The 10,519-nt window shown below is 41.0% G+C and overlaps 1 long non-coding RNA gene across 9 annotated transcripts; it reads right to left on the bottom strand.

Moving 5' to 3' along the window:
* Nucleotides 1–618: 618 nt before the first annotated feature.
* On the bottom strand, nt 619–6,480 carry LOC119285996. 9 transcript variants are annotated; one of them, XR_005140122.1, is made up of 7 exons: nt 6,216–6,478; nt 6,025–6,128; nt 5,798–5,941; nt 5,472–5,694; nt 5,174–5,259; nt 2,355–5,054; nt 619–1,186 (listed from the first exon to the last, which is right to left on the bottom strand). It is a non-coding gene; the product is annotated as an uncharacterized LOC119285996 (long non-coding RNA). The 9 variants fall into 9 exon arrangements; XR_005140123.1 differs by having other exon boundaries at nt 619–1,158; XR_005140120.1 differs by having other exon boundaries at nt 619–1,166; nt 6,216–6,477.
* Between the last annotated feature and the right edge of the window lie 4,039 nt (nt 6,481–10,519).

Raw genomic sequence — 10,519 nt, 5'->3', positions numbered from 1 at the left:
CCTCTCCGATGATGCATGAGTAGTTCTTTATAGACCTTTGGGTCTGTAGTTAGTAGCTAGATGGTTTCATCTCTCTATTGATTCTCAATACAATGGTCTTTTGGAGATCCATATGATTGGAAATCCATATGATGTAACTCTTTTACGGTGTGTTTGTTGAGATCAATGAACTTTCAGTTTATGATTAGATCTCTCTTTTTATATCCATGAAAATATTTAAGTTTCTTTGATCTCTTTTATGCATGATGTCTTATAGCCTCGTATTTCTTCTCCAATATTTGAGTTTTGTCTGGCAAACTTGATCTATTTATACTACATGACCAGTTGCGCCAAATGGCGCAGAGACCCATTTAAAGTCATATGCTCGTTGAAAATATTTGCATTTTTCAATAACTATGTATTTGAGCAACTACAAACGATAAGAAATTGGCTTTCTGTGTAAAGTTTAATTTATTGTAGAGTTAAGCTCACATAAAAGGCAAGATGGCAACAACAGAGTACAATTGTATTGTGTGCAACATCAACCAAAAATAGTTAGCTAATAAATTGTTTGAAGGTAACCAAACATTTCGGAGGAGTTTATGCCACATCTTATTCTGCTAAAAAAAAGATCACGGAAAGAAAGAAAAACGGCCATCAATGATGACACAATTGATTTGATACAACAAGGATAAGAGAAATGAGTAACGGTTAAAGAAACAAAATGTCTAAATTAGTTTTTTAACCATGTAGGAGAGTTGCATGACAGAGAAACAACAGAGGGTGGTCAGCACTCAACGACAAGTAGTCTAGAAAAACGCAGGGAAACTGCCAAGTACTCCCTTCGTTCCAAAATAGATGACCCAACTTTGTACTAATTTTGTACTAAAGTTAGTACAAAGTTGAGTCATCTATTTTGAAACGGAGGGAGTACAACTAAAGCAGGTCCAAAAGACGGCCAGGACCTAAATGATTCCTAACCAGTAGCCATTAGCTTTCAGCTAACTCATAACCTCAGAATCAACGTAATCTGGTTGTCAAAAATCAACGCATTCCTCTCCAGTTTGCATAGACCACCATCACACCAAAGCAGAAATTTCTTCCTATCTTTCCCATGAAGCATGTAACTTGCACTGATCCGCCATGTAATGAGCTCCATATCCATAGTAGGCATGTTCCCTGTAATCCTACCCATTTAAGTGGGGTGCTTCAGATAACAGTTGGCGACAGCACAACACACAAAAACATGACAATAATCTTCAGGCACGACCATGGACATATAAGTTAAAAGTGTAGTACTCAGGTATATATCCGAAGAGAAACATACTATCAATTATCAAAGGACACCAAACATAGGAATAAGTTGCTGAAAAGTTTGGAGGGTTGCCGTTTGTTTCCTAATGAATGCTAATTGCAGAACATAACAAACCCTTGAACTCTGCTATTATCAGTTAGTCATTTATAATATATAGACAATTTTAAGGTTAGTAACCCTTGAACTCTTCTATTATCAGTAAAATTCACATAGGTCAGAAATACATAGGAATTCCAAAAAAAGGGCTCGTGCAGAATAAATAAAAAGACACAAATAGTCATTTCTGGATAGAACTAAGGAGAAAAACAAAACAAAAATGTCTCGCATACATAGACTAAGTATATACTCACAGGCATGTTCCTAAGTATATATCTAATAACAAAGATGCGATGTCGATCAATTAAACAGAAGTTAATAGTAGTAGGTTGTCTGTAAAGTCAAGTGACCATGTTGTTTCTTTCCTTGGAATAAAAGATGGTGTAATCTTCTCCATGGTCTTTAGTCTTCAGCTTTCAACCATTGTATATGACATTTTGGTTGATCTGCACTTCAATTGATAGATTCATAAAGCCTTGTATTACAGTTACCGACTTAGTGTGTACTGCTCCAATAAACCTGGATCACCTTCTGAATGAAAGTGCACCTAAAGAAAGGTTTATCACAATTTCCAAGTCCATTCTCATTCATAGTATTATCTCTGATGATTTCTCTATATGTTTCAGTACAGATCCTTGGCCACATATGTCAACTACAAAGGTGTTATATGCTATGGACCACATGGTACATGATCACATATATTAACAAATTAACTTCAGGAGATTGGATGCAAACCTCCTGACGTAAGAATAATCTTTTGATTTAATAGCTTTAGCAATAGTTGAAACTTGTTCTTTCTAAGGCGGTCACCAAATTGGACCCTCACAAAAGAGCTAACATAGCAGCGATAAAAATAATCAACGGAAGACAACCTCAATTAGGACCTATGAACCTCTCAGAGGTCATGGAGGCCAACTTTCATGTTGTTACAGGTCATCTTGAATGTAAGTACATCCATACCAACCTCAAGTCCTGTTTTCAGGAGAAATTTCTTCCATCCATGCTTGAACAAGATGCAGCCATTCATGTGCTTGTTCGTCACTCAGTCCTAGTGGACCTCTGCTTGCCAAACCATAATCTCGTCAGTCCATGCTTGGGATATCCAAATGAAAAGCTACTTCCTTTGGTTTTTCTAGATGAACATAGACTACATGCAAAAAAAGTGTGAGTGTTATGGTCCCAGTTACGAAAAACAGCACAAGAACAAAAAGAAAACAACTGAGGAAAATAAATGCATCCTATAGAGCGACATAGATCGAAAAACAGTGTGTGCAACAGAATGCATGTAACTGAACCTAAGGTTAAAACCAGACCTTGTTCATGAAACAATAAAATCTAGTGAATGGAGAACTTAGTATTCACTTCTGAAGCTAAGCATGAACATTATGAATATACATACAGAAAAAAGAGGGGGAAATAATGACTAAACAAGGACTGGAAAGGTTATAGGAGTAGAGGTTAATTATCTAGACATCAAATGTGAATGATCAAGAAGACTCAAAGAAAAAATCACAAGGCAACATAAAAATGAAGCAACTGAAAAAAGGTATACTTGTTTCCATCAGGGGCAAAAGAGTGAAGCAAAGGACTCCAGAAAAATCGAGAACAAAAGTAATGGAATAAATAAAGCAGCTCCCAAAAAATCTCCTCGCATCACAGGGAATAGAGATACAAACAATGGGTGAAGTAATTAGGATAAAATAGAAAATAGTGACAAGACTTATACAACGATCTCCTACCTCCAAGATAGACTGAGGGACTGAAGATAAAGAAAGAACGAATGAAAACAGGAAAAAGATAGAAGTGCATATTGAAGAAAGAGAGAGCAGACACTAGAAAATTACAACTGATAATTATGAAAAGTTTGTCACCCTCTATAAAAATGACAAGACTGAGAATAGTAAGGCGGATAAATTAAGAATGACAAGTAAACCGAGAGATGAAAAGATTGAGAACCACATATAGTCAAAAGACCGAAAACCACATGAGTCAAAAAGTACTTGTTTGGAAACTAAACCTGAAGTACTGAGACTAAAAACAAGACTATTTAATTAAATGAAAGTATGAAACTACTGAACTATTGAAATACCAAACACACTGTCCAACTAAATCATGTAAAGATTAAAAACTGAAAAAATCATAAATTAGCCTAACTAACAAAGTGGAAAAGTCTGATCTACGAAAGAGAGAAACTATCAAGAATCATAGGGTCTATTGAGATGGACTAAAATACTGGCAAATGATGCAAGCACAATGACTAAATAAAGGAACAAAAAACTGAAGGAACAAAGAGAAAGGAACAAAAACTAAACCTAATCAATCAACTGAATGTGACATGAGTGACTTAACTGATGGACAAAATGTACTGCTTGCTCTACTACATAATGAACAAACACTGAACAACTTAAAGAAACATGATCGAAATGAAACTATGATTTTCCTAACGGGTGCAGGTCTGCGACAAATGAAACGTGACTGCACCTAAATATCAAAAACTACAAAAGAAAACATCAAACACTTAAACGAATGACAGAGGATACATAGAAAATACGAAACACACCCGTGGAGATTACAAAAGTACTCAAACACAGAGAAACATAAAAACTAATTCCAGAGATCACACACACAGAGTACTGTCTGTGTGGCGAAACATGTGCATCAGCGGAGAAACAATAGTCCAACATTTACACGCCTCGCGGGCTGCAAAAATGCAGTCTGCAATTCAATGCTAATGCAAAGGTGTCAGGCAACATGCAATGCTGGAATTTGCGAATCATTATCTAACTAAGCAACTTCGAGCTAGACAGAAGAAACACATAATGGATGATGAGAAAACACTACCCACTACCACGCCTAACTCTCACATGAGTATGGTGGGACTCTCCTTATCAAGGGAATAGTCGCGTCGTCTAAATAGTGAGTTGCCTACCACAATTTGTATATATGAATTTGTATATGTGATATGCTAAACTGAACATCATAGAGTTAAAACCATTGAGCTGGTCCAGACATTAGCATTGCCAATAAAAAATACTTTACCTACCATCAGATCACTTCATGTGGTCTGTGCGTTTAGTCCCGAGGCCATATCCATCTCCCCTCAACATACAAAAAGCAAAATATCTAACAAAAGGGAAAGCAACAAAAAAAACTTCTCTATTGGTTAAAATACTGAGCTAGGCAAGTTGAATAGTTAAGGCATTTCCATGTGTTCATTGTCAAATAATCAATGTTTTAGTACACGATACACAATAACAAACTGCAGGCATCTCATAGCTACATAGAGGAAATCCGGATCATGGCTGCTCAGTTCGAAGTGGATATTGAAAAACAGAAAAAGGAGAAGTTATCACAGCATCTGTCAAGCTGCAACATTAGCTTGCTAATATTTATTAGGTATGCAACACATAACATACTTTAAGCCTCAAGCCATCAACAATTCCAGGTCCAGGAATTATATGAGCATCAATAATACCAAGTATATTGCTCTCATGTGTAGAATATTCATCTTGGGAAAAAACTAAGCATACTGCGCGAATATGCAAATAGAATGGAAGGATAGGGAATAACACATTTCTCACCATTCGTCTTGCATAATGAATGTGTTTTCAATGTCAGCAAACTTGCGGTTCTCGAAGATCAAAAGGTTGCGCTTCTCAGCAATCTTCAAAAAGAGTTCATAAGATCCCATTATATGAAGGATGCTGAATTTGCATATTCAATAGTGAACAACTCTGGTAACTAAATAAAGGAGGCATCTACCCATAATCATAAGAGAATTACATCATGTACTTGCTAAACTGATCTTTCTCCTAGTAGTTGGCGTCCTCCCCCTCCATAAACATGGCAGAAATCATCCATCAACAGAGCTTAAAACGGGATGGAAGGTGAAAAAAGCTCGTCAAGTTGAACCCACAAGCATGGACGCTATAGGATATTAGAAGAAAAAGCATGGAAAATGTCATAGCTAGTAGAGCAGGAGCATTGCTACTCAAACCTAAAAAAATTGAGGATTGAACTCAGATCTAATAAAAAGTTCACAGCATTGAAGTTCATATGAACATCAATTCACTGTAACTACCTTTCTGGGCGGGTCACCTCGCTCTCGTGTAAACCGCAGCCACCGCCCAGCGCTGCCGCCTTCCTCTTCTCTCCTGAGCACTTGCCACCGACCTCCGTGCCCTCGCCTCTCGCCTCCGGCCTCAGTGCGAACATCAATTCACTGTAACTACCTTTCTGGGCGGGTTGGTGGAGGGAGCAGATGGCTTCGGTGGAATGAATTTGACAAATGAATCAACCTTCCTCTAGAAATAAGGAAGGAAGTTTCGTTCATTCATTTGAAAAACAGTAGCAGCAGTTTATGTAGCGTCTTGATCCATGTAAGAAGGTGGGGGAGCAGGAAGGGACCTTGTGCGTGGGGTAGTCGTGGCCGTGGTCGGGACCTTGTGCGTGGGGTAGTCGTGGCCGTGGTCGGGCTGGACGGCGTCTCCGTCGAGCTCGTCCATGGAAGGTAGGAAGGAGCTGCTGCAGGTCGCCTGCTGCTGCTACGGACTGAATCGAACAGAAAAAGAAATCAGGGGTCCGGTCCGATCTGATGTGAGAGAGGAGCGTAGTCGGGGAAAGGGAGAGCTCACAGTTGCAACTGGGCGACCGGAGAGGTGGAGGATGGAGGCGGAGGAGGGGATCCGTGCCTGGGAGCCGTCACGCCGCCGCACCCATGGAGACGCTACTGCTGCTGCTGCAGATCGAGAAAGCAAAGAAATTAGGGGAAGGATGTGAGAGAGAGGAAGGAGAGGAGAGGTTAGGGAGAGCCCCGGTGTTCTACCCCTACTGAGGCGCATCTCTGCTCTAGCGCGGGGAGAAGGAAGGGGGCCGGCGGCACGGGGAGGAGGGGAGGGCGCTGAGGCGTGTGAGGAGAGGGTGCGGCGGCATGGGAGAGGATGGAGCGGGGAGGAGACGAGGCGAAGGGGGCGCGGGGCTCGGGACGAGAAGGTTTGGCGGCTAGGGTTTGACCTTTTTGCTTGTTCTCGAGGTCGAGCGTGGGGCGCGGGCAGAGGGGACTGGCAAATCCCTCGGGGACATGGGAAAGGCACACCCAGCCGTCCAGAAGTGGACCAAATCGAGGGAGCTTTGTGGAGCCAAGTTAGATAGCAACATTATATGTTAAAACATTTGGTGGCGCCGATTGAGGCGTGATGCTGCGGTATTTGATTTTCTGCTGCCCATTTAAATGAATTGTTTGGTTCATGTTTTCACAACATAGCATTTCTAGGAGTCTGAACATATAAATGATATTCATATGCATCCGTAAGTCACATGGACAAGTCTACATAAATAATAAAGTTATACAAGCTGATGTCCATCACAGATTGATAATTGTTAGGAAAGCAAGCATCTAGTTACTTAGTGCACATGTATAGAGGACGTTAGGCATGAGTTGCAGCAAAGAAATTATAAGTCCAGGCCAACCTAAACTATTGTAGAGATAATGATGACCACCCATTATAGTTGGTCCAAAGGTAGTGCCGCACATATGTTTGTATTTTTGTATTTGTAGCATAGGAAAGAAGGCCTACAAAAATATATTGCAATCTACTCTTATTACTTTCACAGCCATCCACTGCCCCCACTGAGCCGACGCTTGCCTTCATCAGCGCCTGCTTGAGCAGCTGTCTGTCGGCGCCATCGTTGGCTCGCCATCATACCCCTCGATGTAGACCACATCCCTTTTGCGAGGGTCACAGAAGACTGTTCTTCTAACGCCATAATATGTTATGCAGCATCAAATATAAAAATCAAGTGTGAAAATAGTCACCATCCACTGGCCTGGTCTTGTAAATTTTGTTGACGCTGATAATTATTAATGTTTGAATGCATCAGAAACCATTTTGCTCCAACAAAATCTAGAAACGAAACATAGACAATTGTTTAAATATCCAAAATTGCAACTGAACATATGTTTTTAGTGAAAAGATGAACATGAACTAATCATCACCATGCAGCAACACTACATAATAGTCCCTCTATAAACTAATATAAGATATTAGTTTACAAAAGGAGGACTATGCAGTGCAAGCCAAAATAAATAAATAATATCTTATCTTGTCCAAACCGGTGGTTTACTTCTTCTTTTTTCAAAATTAAATCATGGATCACAACCATGATTGTCAAAATCCAATGTGTACGGCGGAAAAAGAAATACGGAGATGGGCGAGGCAGGGGAAAATCACCACTATTTCAGGGCACCATGCTGAGCTCAGTAACACCATGTCAACCAAATGAATTAGATGCTAGTACATGTTACTGCACGTAATCATATTCAATTGCCGAAATACAATCAAAGCTAATTTAGAAACTATACATAAAAGGGAACCAAAATCGATTTAAACATGGTGTTTTGGGGTAGACGGGTAAATTAATGTGGATTCCCGTCCAAAATTCAGGTGAGCACGGCATAAATCTTCAACAATGGACAATAAAAAAATGGCTACAATAATACTCCATCCATCTCAAAATAAGTGTCTCAACTTTGCATTAACTTTGTATTAAAATTAGTATAAAGTTGAGTCACTTATTTGGAACGGAGGGAGCAGATAATTATGCATCCGACTAACTCAATTGCCCAATTTTAGAAATTTAAATAAACATGTTCCATTCAGATCAGTATTAAACTTCTCTGGAGATGTGTCATCCAATGTTTGACAAGACTGGAAATGATAAAAAGGGAAAGATGGGAAGAAAGATCATACCTGACAGTCGCTCCCCTTTCCATAGAAGCTTCTGCACCGTGCACAATAAATGGCGCTCGTCGTCGTGGTACATCACTTTCGCGCATCAGGTGGTGCTTACTTTGACCCGATGGTTGTTTCCATAACTCTCTCAACTCCAACATTATTAAATCTGGCATCATCTTGCAACCACTTATCAATAGGTAAATCATGATGTATTAGGACAAGTGTGCAAGTCATAACTCCAGCTAGAAGACACCTCATTTTCTTAAATGACCGAAATGTTCTAGAAGCTAATTCAACAAGAGAAATTAGAGGGCCGATTAGCAATAACCTTAAACAACATCTTTTGCTGAAGAAAAACAATCAGCAACAACAGGTATTGTGTGGCTTATATTCCTGTCACGTGCAACACCCTCGTATGTACTCTGAACATAAATGTGAAAGTGGGTACATCCATAACATGGCATTTGCCAAAGATGAGGCCCCAGGAAATAATCATCTCTCCTGGAATAAAAAAGACCAATAAGATGTTTCAGGGGAAAATCACAGGGAATTTTCAAAGGCATCCAAGAAGCATGGACATATGTTGAATGAACCTTCGACTCAATTGTCATAGAGATATGTTTGATAGCACTATGTTCTGAATAACAAACCGCCTTTGCAAAATTAGCAGAAGTATGCCCTGATAAAGCATAGTGCAGATTCTGATGAAATAATCACCATAATCAGCCAGTAATGAGTAATGACATGAAAGTCCCACCCATCAAAATGAACTCAGCCCGCAAAAGAGTATATTTGAATTACTTTGCACTTAGAATCCATCAAATATAAGTGGATTGAGCATGAGATCACTCAAATTAAGATGTACGAGAGCTGATTTATCCTCCTTCTGGCCTGAAAATGTGGATTGTACCTACAATTGCAAATTCAGATCAATAAATTCGCAAAAGCATATACAGAAAACAGTCAGAATGATTATAGTACTTGTATGCTTCATCACTCTACACAACATGTGGCTCTTAGTTTTTCAAGTCCAAAGATCCAATAGACTGCTAGTCAACAAGTAGAGAACCTTATGTACTTATTAACAATCAAATGAGAGCTTGCCCCTCACCCGTCCCAGAGTCAGATAGGTATGAGTTGCAATGCAAACTAAAGCTTTACACATTAGATGTCCCTAGTAATCCAGCCAATGAACCAGACTCTAAATGGCTAGTAAGAAATATAAGACCTTGAACGAGCATTCCAATCAATACTCACGTGTGTAGCACATTATGCTTATGCAGATTGATCAAACTATTCAAAATCTATATATTTTCCAGCGAAAGGACATGTCTTGATGGGATCTCTGAAAATTAGAGTATTAAAGAAAGAAAGAAAGAGGATGATGTGAACCAAACCATCGATTAGTCATGTGTGCTTTGTCGGCCGGGTCGGCAAGGTCGATGACGAGGCTGAAAACGTTCGACCACATAAGATTGTTTACGAGAAATTCTTTGCAAGACCAGAAACAGATGAGGAAACAGATAAATATTGTCCCACACCCCGGACGCCTCCTCTCCCTAGCCGAAAGTCGTCGCCCGCCTGCGCCGCCTTTCTGCTCACGCCGGAGCTCCGCCAGGAAACCATGGCCGCGTCTGCCGTCGATCCGCTCCGGCCAGCGACCCCGAGCGCCCACCGCCTCGGATCCTACGGGGGCTACCGGATCCAACCATCCCCGACCTCCCCGCCCCTCGAACTGTCGCCTGCCTTCGCGGTAACCGGCGGCGCCGCCGCCACCCTCTGCCTCACCTCCATGCACGAGGTCAATGGCGCCCAACCACCACCGGGATCTCTCCGTCCTTGCGCGTCCCCGAACCCGTCGCAGATCGACGAGCGAGAAAGGGGCCTGGGGCACGACGAAGGAGAAGGATCCGAGACGGGAGAGGAGGCGACGGTGGCCGAGAGGTGGTGTGAGCTTGCGTGTACGAGGAAGAAAGGAAGCGGCGGGGGCGATGTATCTGGGAGCCTAATCCCTAGCAGACAAGTGGATCAACGAGGCAAACATATTTCAACAATGAAACAGTGCCAGTGCCAACGTGGACGTCGCGAGAGTGCGCACATTGCGCGACCGTTAAAGGGTTTAATTTCAATGGGAAGAGGTGCCCGGTGGTGGGTTCGATCTTACGGTGCTTGTATAGCGATCCGACCTTAGACGGTCAAATCTCTATGTATAAGTGTCATCCCTAGATCGGTAATGCTGACACACATAGTACTCAAGGATTTATAAAAGAGTTCAATCACACACTTATTACATCGAATGTCTCAAAAGAGTACTTATTACAATAATATGGCTGAAGGCCATCTAAACAAGATAACTGCGGAAGCTTCGAAGGTAAATGAGTCCATCAACTCCAAC

Source organism: Triticum dicoccoides, chromosome 4A (assembly GCF_002162155.2).
Source record: "Triticum dicoccoides isolate Atlit2015 ecotype Zavitan chromosome 4A, WEW_v2.0, whole genome shotgun sequence".
Lineage (NCBI taxonomy): Eukaryota > Viridiplantae > Streptophyta > Magnoliopsida > Poales > Poaceae > Triticum > Triticum dicoccoides.
This window is presented reverse-complemented; position numbering and strand designations above follow the sequence as displayed.